The sequence below is a fragment of the Cryptotermes secundus genome, unplaced genomic scaffold, assembly GCF_002891405.2.
Source record: "Cryptotermes secundus unplaced genomic scaffold, Csec_1.0 scaffold55, whole genome shotgun sequence".
In the NCBI taxonomy this organism is placed as follows: Eukaryota; Metazoa; Arthropoda; class Insecta; order Blattodea; family Kalotermitidae; genus Cryptotermes; species Cryptotermes secundus.
In genome coordinates this window covers 1,676,799-1,693,868 of record NW_019740654.1, presented here as the reverse complement: position 1 = coordinate 1,693,868, position 17,070 = coordinate 1,676,799, and the positions used below count along the sequence as shown (strand labels likewise).

General features: G+C 42.3%; 1 long non-coding RNA gene across 1 annotated transcript in view; it reads right to left on the bottom strand.

Annotated features, from left to right (window-relative positions):
• Positions 1–15,953, bottom strand: part of LOC117282944 — a 310,877-nt gene extending 294,924 nt beyond the window's left edge. Inside the window, exon 1 of the long non-coding RNA XR_004513897.1 lies at positions 15,627–15,953. This is a non-coding gene — a long non-coding RNA (uncharacterized LOC117282944). The remainder of the gene's footprint in view (positions 1–15,626) is intronic.
• Positions 15,954–17,070: the final 1,117 nt, after the last annotated feature.

Genomic DNA, 17,070 nt, shown 5'->3' with positions numbered 1-17,070 from the left:
TTCAGCGAGATAAAGACTGAATTCAATAAAATATATTTTAGATTTAATTCATGCTTCAAAGAATGAATACAAGTCGCATGGTCGCAATCGGTAAGGTGGGGAAATTCCGTTTGATAAACTCATACATTTTCCATTCTCTTGCTCCACAATCACTAAATCCCACAGGTGTTTACTTCACACACGCAGATCATCATTATCATAACCAGCTTCAAGGTTTAGGCCGTCTGAGCTGCTCCGGTCTTCGTGTTAGACGAATTGATCCATCCGGCTCTTTGGTCCTGACTTCGCTTGAGCACTTAGGTCCTTCAATTGTTCCGTCTCTATTGAGTCCACACAGTGTTCGTTATGTATAAGATACCATTAAAACTATTAAAATATATATACGCATTATTATAATACCGATGAGGTCATTGGATTTTTTCAATTGACCTAATCCTTCCGGCCGCACTAGGCCCTGGTGTTTACTCAGCCTCTAACAGAAATGAGTACCAGGAATTAAATAAATAATTTTCCTGGGGAGTAAAGCGCGGCCGGCGCGTAAGGCTGACAACCTTACCGCCATCTTTGAACCGACTGTCTAGATAATATGGGAGCCTCAACGTCTCACAACCCTATGGGCCTTCACGGCCTGTTACAGGGATAGCTTTACCTTTTTACGCATTATTATAATGTTAAGTGTTTCAGCCATATAAAGCCATCTTCTGGCAACACTTACATGAAGAATCCTAACGCATTTCTTCCTGTAGGATGATACAGAGCTTCCAAAGAATGTGATTACTTGATATTATTAAAATAGGTTATAAATAATTCTTATGGTATTCATTTATTTGTTCTCCTAGATTAAATATATTTAGTTCTAATTCAAAATCTTTGCTTTTTCTTCATTCTTCTATAGCCTGCCTCCGAGCTCAGAAATCCGATTTGTTTCAACTGTTATTGAGTTAAAGTCTTGCATCCACCACCATATAAGATAGACAGTATTTCTAGAACTTCGTAGAATTTTAAAATTGTCTCCCTCTGAGTTTCACTGAGCTATGCGTTTTTAATTATTCCACAGAGATAATTAAACCTTCGTAGTTCCTTTTGGAGAGAATTTGTAGTAGTGTCCAACTGACAACCAAGATAATTAAAGTTTGTAACTTCTTCTATAATTGTAGATGCAACTTTAGTACCTTCTAGGAAACAGCCTCCTACTCGGGACGTGCCGGAGTAGAACCTGGATGAGTAGGCATGGTACAGTGATACGGTATCCCTCACACCATCAACCAAGATACGTGGATAGTACCTAACNCAGAACGCGCAGTCAGCACATTACGTCAGCGCTTGCCATTCATGTCTCATGTATAGTGCTTGGAAACCCTAAGGACAATTATGACATGGCGAGCGAGTATTTTGTACTTCAATTTTATGGCTTCATGTCACTCACAAGTTAGTTTTATGTTACGTACAGTATTAACATTACAGAATCCACATATTCCTGCCAGTTTTAATATGTATTTTGTAATCAACAAGTGTGCAACGCCGGTCAAAGTTTGACACTTCTCTGGCCATTATCTCCGTAACCGTTCAACTTTGAACATAGGTGTTTTGGGTTATATCGGCATACTTTAACATAAGGAACATCCTCAAGAAGTTTGGTCCATTCCTCCTGGGACACCCTGTATAATGTCCGCTTGTTTCTGTATCCTCTAAAACTGTTTTGTTCAAGATTATTTGTAACATATACAGTTGATGGAGTGCCGTGAAATAGATCAAGGTTCATTCAATACCTATCTATCTATCTATCTATCTATCTATCTATCTATCTATCTATCTATCTATCTATCTATCTATCTATCTATGGATCTACAGCCCTTTGTTGGACCTTGGCAGCTATTTAAGTTTCTTAACCCTATACACAGTCCGTAGGCTTCCTTCGACGGAGGATCAGCCCGTCGCAAGGCTGCTACTTACACATATAACACAAACACATAGTAAACGCAAACAGACAATGATGCCTTGACTGGCATTCGAACCCACGATCCCAGCGTTCGAGCAAGAGAAGAGAGTTCATGCCTTAGACCGCCCGACCATTGTGACTGCCCTCCATTCAATGTAGCTGCATATACATAGGGAGCCGGAATAGCTCAGTCGGTATAGCGACTGGCTAAGGGCTGGATGACCGACTTGTCGGAGTTCGAGTCCCGGTAGCATTAAGAACTGTCTCTTCTCCAAGTCGTCCAGACCTGCCCTGGGGTCCGCCTAACCTCCTATCCAATGGTCACTGGGGGCGTTTTCTTCGGGGGTAAAGCAGAGCGCCGAGGTCAATAAAATGTGGATCTATACATCCACTCACCCGTACGTCTTCGTGGCGTAGGGCTTAATTAAGTTAAGCACAGGGACAACTTTACATGACCTTACCTATGTTGCAGAGCCCTCCTTCAGAAGCTAACAGTAAATTTGCTAGACAAGAAATTCCTTGCATTGTATGGAAAATGAAGATTCATTTCGCTGTTCACAAGAGCCCGCCACTGGTCTCTGCGCATCTAAGTTAGACTGAACTGCCGCAACATTCTACATTTTAAAACATAAAACAAAAGAGAAGGTTCCAGCTTATTATTAGACGGAAGAATATAAAGATAATCCAGTTGTTAACTGTACAGAATACTCCTGTGCGCCCTAATGCAGATTGGTTCACAGAAACTCTAGGCTCCTCGCCAGTTTAATATTTTTAAAGTTCTGTAAATTGGTGAATCAATTTTTAATTATAAATATGCATCACTTAAGTTAAAGGAATTTAAATTTTTCTGCCAATCTGTACATAATATATTATTTTTAGCTTTATGAGTTGTTAGCTTCTAACTGCAGAACATTAACAAGACACATCACAAATTACCAAGTTGATCACTCAAATATAGCGGCTGTTTACACACACGACCATTACTCATTTGATGGAAAGACATCTAATTAGAGAGTGTCAAACCAATCCATTTAAGCGACGGAGAGGTGGCAATTGTGCTAACGTCACATTCAATAGGTAAAACCATTGTGGCTGTTTGTATGTGGCTAGTTACGTCAATTGTGACGCCTCAGTCCCAAGTTACGGAGATATTTGTTCGCTGATTGTAGATCACAGACGCTACTCACCTGTTGGTTTGTGCGCTGCCACACTTCGCTTTGGTGTTAAGTTCACTGTTTCGCTTTGTGACAGCCACTGCCACTAGAGCTAACAACAGTAGAAGCAAAACAGTTTGCAGCAGTGTTTATCAACTGGCAGGTAGTTGTCCCTTCTGGAATTTGCAGAAAATAATTCGATACACAGTAACTAAAAATGAAAGAAGTTCGGAACTATTTATGTAACACTAGCACAGCTCCCACTTCAGAAGTTCGAATTTTCCAATGGTATTGTAATAGTAAATGGAAAGGTGCAGTAGACGTAGTCTCCAGAGGCATTATGTTCATACCTAATTTCATGAAAATCTGTCGACAACATTCTAAATATAAAAGAAAAAAGTTACAACGGAAAAGTCAGAGTTTATAGACAGAGAACAAAATAAACGCCACGCTGTAAGACTTAGTTGATGGAGTAGTACTCTCTAGCCTATTGAAGAATATATCCTCAGGTGATCGGGTAGTACAGCCTTGGTTAGTAACGAAGAAGTCCTGACAGAAGTCAGGAGTCGATAAAAATAAAACTTTCTCTCACATTAAGAGGAAAAATTGAATCAGACTTCTGACATTTCCGAATTGGAATAAGAAGGCATGACATTTGAATTTGACTCCAAATAGGCTTTCATGAGATTTTTCACGGGTTTTTTTTCTGTAATGGAAGTCAATACCTAGAAAATATCTTCAAGCAGATAATCTGCGCAGATTTGTCCGGAAGTTAAAATGCACTACACACAATCCTCACATCTCTATTGACGTTAAATGACATCTAATCAGTGGAGTGTTGTTAAATTAACGTGAACCCCCCCCCAAAAAAAAACACGAATAGTCACTTGACAGAATAATTTTTCAAGGGATGTTAACCGTTGCTAGACAGTGGCACAGAAAACAACGCTCTACGGCACCCATCCTCTCTTCACAGGCGATGTTACATAAGGACTATGGTCGCAAGGATTCAATTGCAAAAAAAAAAAAATCTCTGGTCGCGAGTCTCAAGGAATTTGGTTCCAAGACGAACTGACTGGCAGTAAACCACCAGTGGTAAAGTAACTCTGAACACTTTGAACAGAAAGACCGGCCCCACCCTCGTCGACCAGAAGGCCCCATTTCTAAACACGTACATACCTAGCAGAGAACAGAACTCTTGGCCATGAATCACGAGGAGACTGTACTGGCGAAGGCCAGCAGCTTTTAATGAGTTCAGTGAGAGAGATCCTGAAGGCTCGCAATAAAGTATAATCCTAAGTACCGGTGGGACTAGGAACCAATATGTCGGCGAGAACCAGCAGCAATTTAACAGTCAGTTGACGACTTTATTGAGAGTCGACCCTCTGATACTGTTAGTTGTGAGAGGGGAGATGGTAGGTAACCCGCAACAACGCATGCCTAAGAGCAGATGAAACTCCATTGTTGTAAACCGTAACCGAGCAACGACTAGTGAGGACTACAATAGACTGAAACTCAGCGCGTGCTATAGCGATTGGTTAAGTGTGTGGATTAGCGATAGTGTTATAGTTACTTGTACTAACGAGTTATAAGTGTCCAACATATCTAATTATCAATTCAACCTCCCGTGTTTAGTCACTAACACGTGGAAATATACATGCTATAGGCAAGTTTGAAACTCCGTAAGAAACGAAGAGAGCCTATTCTCTCTTTCTTCATCGTCTGCAAGTCCCATTTCAGTTGTCTGTCTCGCGCCTGCCCACGCTCATGTCCGCAACCCTGCATGCTGTCTTGTATGCTGCATACTACCTAGGAGCTTGTCTCATCCGACAGATTTAATTTTCGAGCTGAATATAAATCATACGACACGGTCCTGCTCGCAGAGCAATGTCAAGATGAAAAGGAAGGAGAACAACGGAAAAGGATGCGAGGGAATGAAGGAAATTCGCAGCACGCAAGAAGGGGTGAAGGTGAGAGGTGAAAGTGTACAGTACACACGGGGACCTAACACTGTGGACCACGTGCCTGTAGCAGTAATGCTGTAAGGTTGTATTTGCGGCTATCACGACTGAGGATTTTCATGATTTCTTCAGTCTGCTCCAAGTAGATATTCCAGATATTCTCTCAGTTCGGCCATGGCAAACCTCCTTCGAAACAATTTAGAATTAATTATTCACTGATCATCTGAACAGTCGTCGTCATATTGGCTGAGATACCGAAAACACTGTTAGAAACCGTTGCCAGGGAACGACCAGTGAAGACACTTAAAGTTGGAAAAGACTTAGGTTGGGGAGAGGCGAATGTTAGTCTTTCTTCTCGCTCCACTGCACAAAAAAACTACGCACAGCATTCTGCAACTGTGTGGTGTCCTCAGCAACGTCGGTCATAAAGTACGTTCGTTGCAACGGACGTACTTCGTGCGCTCGTGTGGCCCCAGCCTAAGTGTGTGCTGTAGAGATTTGTAAAGTATAGAAATCAGTGATGGCGCTGTATTTAAGCACAGCTACGAGTCATGTGTTAAAAGTGTTCAATAAACCTAACCTCCAATCCAGAGTCACTGTAACGTGACAATATCATGCCCACAGAGTAAACAATAATGAAGACTGGGTGTATGTGGTAGCGAAGAGAGCAGTTCCTAGGAGAGATTTCAAGGGGCTCTTGTTACCTGTTGCACTAGGAGCTGTTTCAGTGGACATCCAGACAAGGAGACGCTTTTTAAAAGAGAAATTTCCTCCAAGAAACAAATGTAAAAATAAGAGAACTGCTTACATATTGCCTTATACTGCCACTTTCATGTAAATATCGGCACACTTTGTGTATATGTTTTTTTTTAAGGAATCAAGCAATTTTCTTTGTAAAACTTTCAGAATAAAAACTTAATTTAAAGTCCCGTAATATTCGTTAAACCAAGGGGTTTTCTACATAGTAGGAAAGTTTGGCTTAAGGACAGTGATAGGGGCTCCGGTACCAGCAATTGAGCTCCTAGTCTTGCAACTTTTCTCATTATTTTACTAAATAATGCTCACAATTCATAACACGCCTACCTTTCTTCTGATATTCGTAATGGATCCTAAATTCCTTTTCTTCCTTGTAATGATCTGAAAGTCGACCGAACGGACAAATATATGTTGAATTCAGTTAACAGATTTCGTTTCATGCACATGAGCTCATTCTCTGATCTGAAGTAGCCCTTTAAATAACTTGTTGAATTTGAGTCTGAGTCTTATGTTACGACCGCGGTCTTGGAATAAAGCACCCATCTGAGGCTTATGACCAAATTTTTATTACTGTCAGACAGCTAGCTGCGGGTTGGTCGATGTGTGGCACTCTCTCTGACGAGAGGGCGGGTCTGACGATTAAAACTGCTGCTGGTCCTCGCCAGCGCAGTCATTCTCGGCTCCGAGTCCCGTGGGACTCGCAACCATATTTTACTGTCTCAGATTCGAGACTTCCCTTTTCGTCGCCTCCTACGACTCGCAGAGCTACGGTGGGGGTATTCGAACCCGCCTCCACACGGGTTTAAATAATAATTAAATAATAATGATTCAGTTCGTACCTCACAGGAAACACATTACGTCTCGGCTACAGAGACCAGGCGGTTAATGCTGTTTAGCGAAACAGGCGCTGATTAGTGTGAGAACCATATGGAATTACATGAATAAATTCTGTGTGTGGAATACACAGTTTTTGTGTTAAAGAATTTAGTAAATATCCTGGTCAGTGGGCTTTAAAGTGTTAATATACTTAGGCTACTGAAATTGCCTGTGCAGTATGCTAGCGAAACGATACTAGGACGTCACACATTCTACGTCCCAATTAAATGGCTTTCAGTTACTTGAGTCAGAGATTAATACACGTCTATCATCTGGGTACACGCAATGCTTCGTACACACATAGTACATTAGGTAGATAATGGGGCGATAATATTACTATGTCTATCCAGTTTCATACTGAATTATCTCACTGTACGGTACCTACATAAAAGAAGGTTGCGTTATGAAACGTGTATTTTTTAATACACCGATATAAATAATTTCTAGGTTCATGATCCTAAAATTTTGTTATATTGTACCAATATTTCACAAGATGATAGAATGTTATTAATTCCATAATTTTATATATTCCTTATTAAGTCATGTATGAAATAAATTTAAAAATTACATGAAATTGCTTAATACGCTGAAGTCAGGACGTCACAGAAGTTATGGAGGCTAGACTCAGGGCTGGGTGGCAGATGAATCCATTCCCGGTAGGGAAAAGAAATTTTCTTCACGAAGTCCAGACCGACTCTTCCTCTTATCAAGTGAATATTGTGTGCAGTTTCCACGGGGATAAAGCGGCTGGATCGGGTAGCTGACCACTCACCTCCATCTAGTATAGAGGTTAAGAATTGTGGAGCTATATCCCCGCTCCCCCATACGCCCAATGATTAAGGTTAGTTCTTTCTAAGGGACCCAACAGAGTAGGTGTTTCCACCTCTCACATGAGGACGGCAACAAATTCAGTTTCCGAAACATTCTGTAGATTCTAGAATACCGGTCGATTGAAAAAAGTCCGAAAACCCAGTAATTCTGAGTGGTATACTCCCCCGTCTGAACCATTTAGAACCTACTCATCCAAGATTGGCTTGAGCTGGATTTCAGCTTCTGACAGAGGAAGAAATTGCTGCAGTTTTTTTTTTATTATTTATTTACATCAGCCCTGCTTATATCATTAAATTTGTCATTTATTTTTTCTAAGTTTCATCTTTTAGGGATATATTTTGCTTCAACAATCCTGATGACCTCCCACCCCAATTAAGTGGGGTGCATAAGGCTGATTTTGTTTCTTATAAATAATGAAAATATGCTCAAAAATATCTGAGAACTAAGATGAACCTTATGATATTCTGTGATAGAGATTTGACCCTGGCATATCCAGAATCAAAGTCCAGGGCGTTGCCACTAGAGCAACCTGGTCAATTCAATATTATTTTTATTGGAATATCTGCTGATGGCCCAGCATCTGGGAGCAAAACTCGCTTGATCTGCATCATATCTGTATAGATCCACCCCCTGCAACCCTTCCATTACTACCTGTGGAAAGTAGGACCACTTCTACTGGGGTTTAGCCTAGGGCGAACATTAATGGAACACAAATAAAAGGTGCAGCGTTCACTCAAACTGCTAAAGCAAAGACTAACGTCCCTTTCGCCCCACTTACACCCTTACCCATGAAAACGAGGCAGGTGTAGACTCCTTTTAATAGCAAACACGAGAGGGTGGTATCACATTGCTCAAACAAAGGAAATTCTCTGTTCCAATGTACTATTTTCTTCTCTGTTTTGTATTGCAATTTGTGTGTTGAGTTCAACGGAAATATAGCTACTAAATTTATTATCCTTTGGTGCATATTCTTTCTGGTGTTCTAATGATATCCCTGGTTGCGTAATCCATTCAAACAATTGTTTCCAGAAATTTCAATGCTCCTTTGTCCGGGCGGTTGCTCGATTTGTTGTTCTCCCGTCCATTATTAAATTCGGCATGGCAATGCGAACTGCAGGCAAAATGGCTACAACATTCATTTTAATCAAAAGTACGTTACGGTTAATTTATAAGTAGGCCGCGCCATAACTCAAGCAGTTAGTCGCTGGCTTCCCACCGCGGTGGCCCGGGTTCGATCCCGGGGTCTAGTCAAGTGGGATTTGTGGTGGACAAAGTGTACTGGGACAGGTTTTCTCCGAGTACTTCGGTTTCCCCTGCCAATCTTCATTCCACCAATTGCTCCACAATCACCCTCACCTATCACCTGGGGCTGGTACAATAGGCCGGAAGTGGCAGCAGTACAAGGGACTTAGTCCCACCGCACTAGCAATAAAAAAAGTAGGCCGAAACGTGTAGTCTGTAGTGAAGAGACGGAAGACATGTGAACATTAATATATCGACGAGATTGGACAAAGACGGCGAGGAGTGGGAACACAGAGCTAGAATACACAGTGCAACGGGATGTTGCAGTATAATATTGTAATGTTAAGCTTTCCCAGCGTAGAGGCCTTGCGACGAGCTGATCACTCGCCCAAGGAGTCCTACCGAACGTGTAAGATCGAGGAAAACCGAAGTGAACGGAGTAGTTCATGGTGGTAGGCCTAGACCCACTGGGACTGTAGTGCCAAGGGAGGGGGGGAAAGAAGAAAAAAAGCTTTCCATCAGGATCAAACAGACTATCTTGCAATGGCGTCTTCTAAAAAGATAAAGTTCTCCTTGTGCTTAATTAACGAAACACCATGCTATGAAGACAAATGAGGGAGTGGAGGTATAGCTTCACCCTTTATGACCTTGGCACTAGATGGAGGCCAGCTGTCAGCTACAAACTCCGTCCGCTTTACTCCAGCGGAAAATAACCTCAATTGGATGGGAGGTTGAGTGGCCTCAAGGCTGATCCGGACACTGTGCACAAAAGAAAAATCTGACCCTCCCGTAAATCGAACCCGGGTCATCCAGCCCTTAGTCCGTCTTTATACTAACTGATTTAACACGATTCCTGCTTTCTAAATGTGACAGGTTAGTTACTGTCGAATGGAAACTGATTGGAATGATAAATCTTGAAGAATACCGAAGAATGACATTCTATTTTAAAGTCTATATGTTTATAGAGGGGCCCAAAAATGTGATGGATCCGAAGATTTTTTTTCCACATTTTAATATTAGTTATCTACGGATATTTCCAGAGTCGAACCGAAATAAAATGTATGGTGTGCTAGTCACATGAATGTCGGAGCCATCTTAGCGAATGGCAGGGCAGTCAAAGGAAATGGCGGCGGACTGTGTTTATATATTGTTTTGGAACCCTCTCTATTTGCGTGGAGGAACTGATAAATAGCAACTAGAACATCGTGGTAGGATCGTCGGTCACCTAACCGAGATTTTAACCCAGTCTTTCCGCAATATGAGACACCAGTCTTCGCAAATACACGGTGACATTTTTTTCCCCTTGGCACTACAGCCCCAGTGGGCCTAGGCCTACCTCCATGAACTTCTCCGTTCACTTCGGTTTTTCTAGATCTTACACATTCGGTAATACTCCTTGGGCGGGTGATCAGCTCGTCGTAAGGCCTCTACCTTTACACAAACACAGAAAAACGCACACACACAAATTAAACATCCGTGCCCTGAGTGGGATTCGAACCCACGATCCCGGTTTCCAAGCGAGCGAAGACAGTACATGCCTTAGACCGCTCGGCTACCGTGACCGGCCCCGGTGACATTTGGTCACACTAAATAAAAATGGAAATCCATTGAATATTTTTCCTTTCCTTGGTAGTAGAGCCGCAGTGGGCCTAGGCCTACCTCCATGAACTTCTCCGTTCACTTCGGTTTCTCTAGATCTTACACATACGGTAGGACTCCTTGGTCGGGTGATCAGCTCGTCGCAAGGCCTCTACACATAGTAAAGAATAGCAGCGGCACACACACACAGGGAGACTACACAAAATAACACCTGTACAGTGCGGAAACAAGAACTAGCCGCTGCAGCACTATAGACATAGGGCGAGTAACCCTGACAATTTTAAATTTTAAATTTTAGAGAAAAAAATTTTAAAGGATTTTAAAATTAGAACTAAAGATTTTATAAGTGCTAACGTGTGTAACAAAAACTATCTATAAACCAGACAGATATCAACGAAGTTGATGTTGATAGTAACAACGAAAGGAACAATGTGTTTTTAAATGTTAAATTTTAAACTAAGTGAAGTGTAACAGCAACGTGAGTGTATACACCTGATGATGGCCGTTTGAGGCCGAAACATGTAGTGTAAAGGAGAACAAGATCAAGGACATATAATACATTGTTTGTACTTGTGACGGAGTTCATATCATTTATCGTAGAGAGCGCAGCAGGATGCTTAAATATGATACTCTACCTGTACACAAACACAGAAAAATGCACACACACAAACTAAACATCCATGCCCTGAGTGGGATTGGAACCCACGATCCCGGCTTCCCACCGAGCGAGTGAAGACAGTGCACGCCTTAGACCGCTCGGCTACCGTGACCGGCTCAATTGAATATTATTAATCTATAATTCTACTGTAACATTTCCGACATATAGCAGCTCTCTGTGAAAGCCTCATTTCTCTACTCTTCAAAACACATTACGTTGTGGACTTGATTCAATTTGCTTCCTGAATAACTGATTCCCAATGACAAGCGTCTGTCTTAACTCCGAAAGCTAAATATTACATGACTGACAGTCGTAACATACTTTACGAACTAGGTTCATTGTAGAAAACAAGTTTATCTTCTCAAGTTATACATTATTACAAAATACTAAATTATTCAAATATTAACTAGGGAAATGCACACTGTACTTCAGTTTTGGAAATTGCCTTCACTAGGATCCTTGCTTAATATGCAAACGTTAGAACGAATGGTTGAGGCGCGGAAGACGAGTGAGGGGTGAAGATGAATACTCTCTAAAGAAGAGAGATGGTATAAAGCGGTAAAACCCCGAGATAGTTCAGTGTGCATGGGGAGGGCAGAGGGGGTGCGTGTGTCTGAGTGAACAAAGTTTCTCTAAGTTTATTATCCGGGGTGCAGATGTATGCAGGGATAGGGCGGCTGCTAAGCTGGGGTCTGAGACGAGGTGTATATGTGTGTTTGCAAGAAGCCTGGTTAAGCATGACAGAGACCGTCTCCATCCCTTTCAGAAACATTCTTGATCAAATCTCAGGAGAGAAACAGTTAAAACTTTTGCTAGCGGAGTTTGTTTATATTTTGGCAGCTGTCAAGTTCTTGCAGGGGGATGAGTGAGGAAGAGAGACCACATGTGCACCGGGGTGCGAAGGCGGGTAAGGGGGAGGAATATGACAACGGGGGATGGAGTTACAAAACAACTGAAGCCGCATCGCGGGGGAAATGTGTGATGTGGTGTCTTATACATTAATGCAGAAAAATATGGAAGCTCTGTTACAGGAAACGCCACAAAATATAGACTAAACCAACAGCTCATGTTACAAGCAATCAGTATGATAAAACAAAGTCTTCTTGCTTTATACCAGGGACCAGGGGTGGAAATGGCTCTACAGATCAGTAGAAATACCCGGAAAAATGGCTGTTCCGATGTATGCTATGAAAACGTTCCCACATTTACGCTACTTGGAAACGACAGTTCTGACGCCTTATGGCACTGGAAATGTCAGTAGTTGGAGCGAACTGGAAAGAAATACATGGCGTCTATTCACAACTACCTCACAATCTCCAGCTCTGTCCAGAGTAACCTTTTGCTTTTTTTTATTTTCTTGGGAGGAGGGGGTAAGATTGAGTCCACTCAGTATGTCGGCCACTAATTCGCCTATTGTACCTGCCCCGATGACAGGTGATGGTGGAATGAGGATTGGCAGGGGAAACCGAAGTACTCGAGGAAAACTTGCCTCAGTGCCACTTTCTTCACCACAAATCCCACATGACCTGACCCAGGCCGGCAACTAACCGCTTGAGCTATGGGGCGGCCTTTCGGAGTACCCTGTACGGTGACATAACACAGAGGGCATACACGTAAATACTAACCAGAGCTAAACTTCAAGCATGTTACTGGCTGAAGTCTCAGCTGTTTGGTGACAGCAATAAAGAACATGGTGGTTTGATTATTTAACGACGATGTATCGTTGAATGACATGACAATCTGAAAGACGAATCGGATGGATGCGCAAAGAAGCAGTAGAACTCTGTTCAAATTTACCGGAGGAACTGAAGAAAACCACGAAATGCTTCGGTTATATTGTAGAAGGTATTTTGGGTCTAATGAGATGGGAAAATGATTGTAGAGGATATAAAGACATTGTGTGATGTTTTATGTGACGATGAAAGTACTGCTATGTTACCAACTCGAATTGTTAACTAAAAGGTGAAAAAGGTAAAGCTATACCTGTAACAGGCTGTGGAGGCCCACGGGGTTGTTAGATGTCGAGGTTCCCACGTTTTCTAGACAGTCTGCTCATAGATGGTGGTAAGGTTGTCAGCCTTAAGCGCCGGCCGCCCTGGCATTCATTTTTATTAGAGGCTGAGTCGACCCCAGGGCCATAGTGGAAGGGTTAGGTAAATTGAAAAAAGTCACCTCATCGGGACTGGAACCCACGACTTTCCGTCTTATAGCATAGTGCCTCAACCAACTACGCTACCGCGTGCCTCCGAATTTTTAATTGTTAATTGATATGTTCACATAAATGATATCATATCATTCCCCTTTAACCAAACACTTCATGAATGAAACTGATGATAAGGTTTCGTTACATTTATTTTAGGCCGCGCAATAGCTCAAGCGGTTAGTCGCTGGCTTCCCACCGCGGCGGCCCGGGTTCGATCCCGGGTCTGGTCAAGTGGGATTTGTGGTGGAAAAAGTGGCGCTGGGGCAGGTTTCTTCCAAGTACTTCGGTTTCCCCTGCCAATCTTCATTCCAACAATTGCTCCACAATCACCCTCACCTATCATCTGGTGCTGGTACAATAGGCTAGAAGTGGCCGTAGTACAAGGGACTTAGTTCCACCCCACTAGCAATAAAAAAATACATCTATTTTATCTATTTTCAAAAAGGGGGGGAGTGGAATTTTTAACAAATCTGTCAATACATAAATCCTCATATTTCTGGGCCAGAACGAGGAAGAACACGGCCGCGAAGGGAAAGGTTGTGCAAATGTAACGACATATATGAAGTAGAGGCACACAGAGAGGAAGATAATAACGTGATGAACACGCAGAGGGAAGTGGAAGAATCAGACGAATTGAATTTGTTTCTTTCTGCCACGCTGATAGTCGTCTTGTCCAGAAATGCACCAATCCAAAAAGATACGCTTTCTTTCTCAAGACTTATTTCTGAAGATGGAAATATTTGAGCTCTCCAGTAAACGCCATGAACTTTCATACGACTTTTATATTATCTGTAACTATTTCTTATTCTTCCTTTATCTTTCTGTTCTACTTTCTTTAGTGACTTGGAAGAGAAAACAAATGGGCCGTAAAAGTATATTTTGTACGTGGTATTTGTCTTAAAAGACAGCGATAAAAACGTCATAGCTGTCAGGAGACGTCATTACGAGCAGACACCTTCCGAAACTAAGCAGCTCATCCTGTAAGTCACCGAAACCTTTTAAACAGTAAAGGAAATTTCTGCAATGTCCGCGCCATTGACGTGATCAGAAAAAAGTAGGACATGCGCACTGTTAAGGACAGAAAATAATATGTGTGCTAGTGCGCATGTCTGTCTGTCTAGATAGCATGTAGACTAAGTCATGAGAACAAATTCATAATTATACTAAATGTTGAAATTAGTTATATATATTTAAGTGACTGCCTTACTGACTGACATCTTGTACACTGTTCACAGCCGCAGGTTTCAGAAGCCACAAAGTCTCAGAAACTGATTTTTCTCCCATCTTCTTGTCGTAAAAGTTAAGGTACATCTATCCCTGTAACAGGCCGTGAAGGCCGATAGGGTTGTGAGACGTCGAGGCTCCCATATTTTCTCTAGACAGTCGGCTCACAGAAGGCGGTAAGGTTGTCAGCCTTATGCACCGGCCGCCCTTTACCACCCAGAAAGATTCCTGGTACTCATTTCTGTTAAGAGGTTGAGTCGACCCCAGGGCCGTAGTGTGGCTGGAAGGATTAGGTCATTTGGAAAAATCCGATGACCTCATCGTCACTCGAACCCGTGACCTTCCGATTTGTAGCATAGTGCGTCAGACAAATACGCTACCGCGTGCCCCATAATCTGGTGGTAGGATAACAAGCTAATTGCACACTCTGTTGGCAGAGCTAGTCTACAGCCTTGAATTAGCTCTATCAAGGGGCATAACGGAGAACAATTCTTTTCTTTATCCTATCACCTGACCCAAGAAACAAAACCATTCTCCGAAACGTGGTTTGAAAAAAATGGTATAATAAACTAAGTCAGTGGAGCTGGGTCTTTCTTGAAAATCCGCTAGTCGTTCATCTATTCCAGAAATTTCCTAATTCCCCAAAATTTATTACCGTGTTCACAAGGGCTCTCTACTGGTCCCTATCTTGAACAACTTCAATTCAGTCCGTATAATCCCATCCTATATCTGTAAGGTCCATTTTAATATTATTCTCCAATCTACGGTCAGGGGTTCCTTGTGATCCCTCTCCTTCTGACTTGCCCACCAAAATCCTACAAGTATTCCACTTCCCCTTGATGCGTGCTACATGCCCTGCCCATCCCATCCCATCCTCCTTGACTTCATCGTTCCATTTATACTTGGAGAAGAATACAAGTTATGGAGCTCCTCATTATGCAGTTTTCTCCAACCTCCTGTCACTTCATCATTCGTCTGCCTAAATATTCTCCTAAGCACACTGTCCTCAAACACTCTAAGTACTTCTCCTAATGTTAGAATCCAAGTTTCGGATCCATACAGAACCACAGACAAAATTATCAAAAATCAGCCGAAAAGATAGTTATGCAGCAGTACCCGAAGTTTTCATTTACTGTCACTTCTTTCTGGGTGCTAAAACTAAAATTATATGATGTGATCTTACCTTTGACTCCGGTAGACTGCAGCTCGCTCGCACCCGAGGACAGATTCCACTTGCAGTTTCACTGACCACTGAATTTAGCACACGCTCAATGTACCACAATTTTCACTTGCACTAACACTGTACACTCCTTCAGGACACTCACACAGAACTCCACGTTACACATAATTATTCCTCAACTCTTTAGCCCTATAAAGCAGCTGTAGGGCCTACTCATTGTATGGTTTCAAGATAATTACTGGACCAACATAAAGCATTTGGTGATTCTTATCTCCCTAGGCCGCGCCATAGCTCAAACAGTTAGCCGCTGGCTTTCCACTGCGGCGGCCGGGGTTCGATCCCGGGGTCTGGTTAAGTGGGATTTGTGGTGGACAAAGTGGCGCTGGGGCAGGTTTTCTCCGAGTACTTCGGTTTCTCTTGCCCATCTTCATTCCACCAAATTCTCCATCATCATAATCAGGGGCAGGTACAATAGGCCAATCAGTTGCCGCCGTGCCTAGTGGACCCAGCTGGACTCCACCCCCCCACTAAATAAATTAAAAAAAATATCTCCCTAAATACTAAATAACCGGTCGCTGTAGCCGAGCGGTCTAAGGCATGTACTGTCTTCGCTCGCTTCGAAACCGGGATCGTGGGTTCGAATCCCACTTAGGGCATGGATGTTTAGCTAGTGTGTGTGCGTTTTTCTGTGTTTGTGTACGGGTAGAGGCCTTGCGACGAGCTGATCACCCGCCCAAGGAGTCCTACATTATGTGTAAGATCTAGAAAAACCGAAGTCAACGGAGAAGTTCATGGAGGTAGGCGTAGGCCCACTGGGGCTGTAGTGCGAAGGGGGGGGGGAAAAATTCTAAATAACTAACCGACTTAATGGAGTTGATTCTTTTTGAGAAGCCGCCAATTCTGCAGCTACTCAAGAACTTCCCAGCATTTTACGGAACCCGAAGGTTCACTACCGTGTTCACAAGAGCCCTCCACTGGTACCTATCCTGAGCCAGATCAATCCAGTTCATACCATCCCATCTCTCTAAGATCCATTTTAATATTTAAGAATCCATTCAGTGCATTTTCCTGGTAGAATGGGCCATTTTACATCGGTGTCAGTGACTCTATTTTACAGTGTCAGATGGTAGAATGACAGGTGAATGATGATTCGAAACTCATTTCTAAAGAAGCAGTCATTTATTTAATGGAATTATTACACCTTCATTTGGCTAAAAGAACTGCGAAGAACCATGAAAAACTTCGGTCAGTATAGCCTGGATCCCAACAGACATTTGAAAATTTTCCTGGGGTTTCTTTTTTCCATAAATTTCTGATATTTTCATAATATTTTATTTATTTCTATATTTGGTTTGTTTTATTATTTTTGTTCCTGTTAATATGCTGGACGTTGTTTTTTTATTTAATACCAAATAAATTTAGCGTCCGCGTTCAGTGCGTTCCTCTA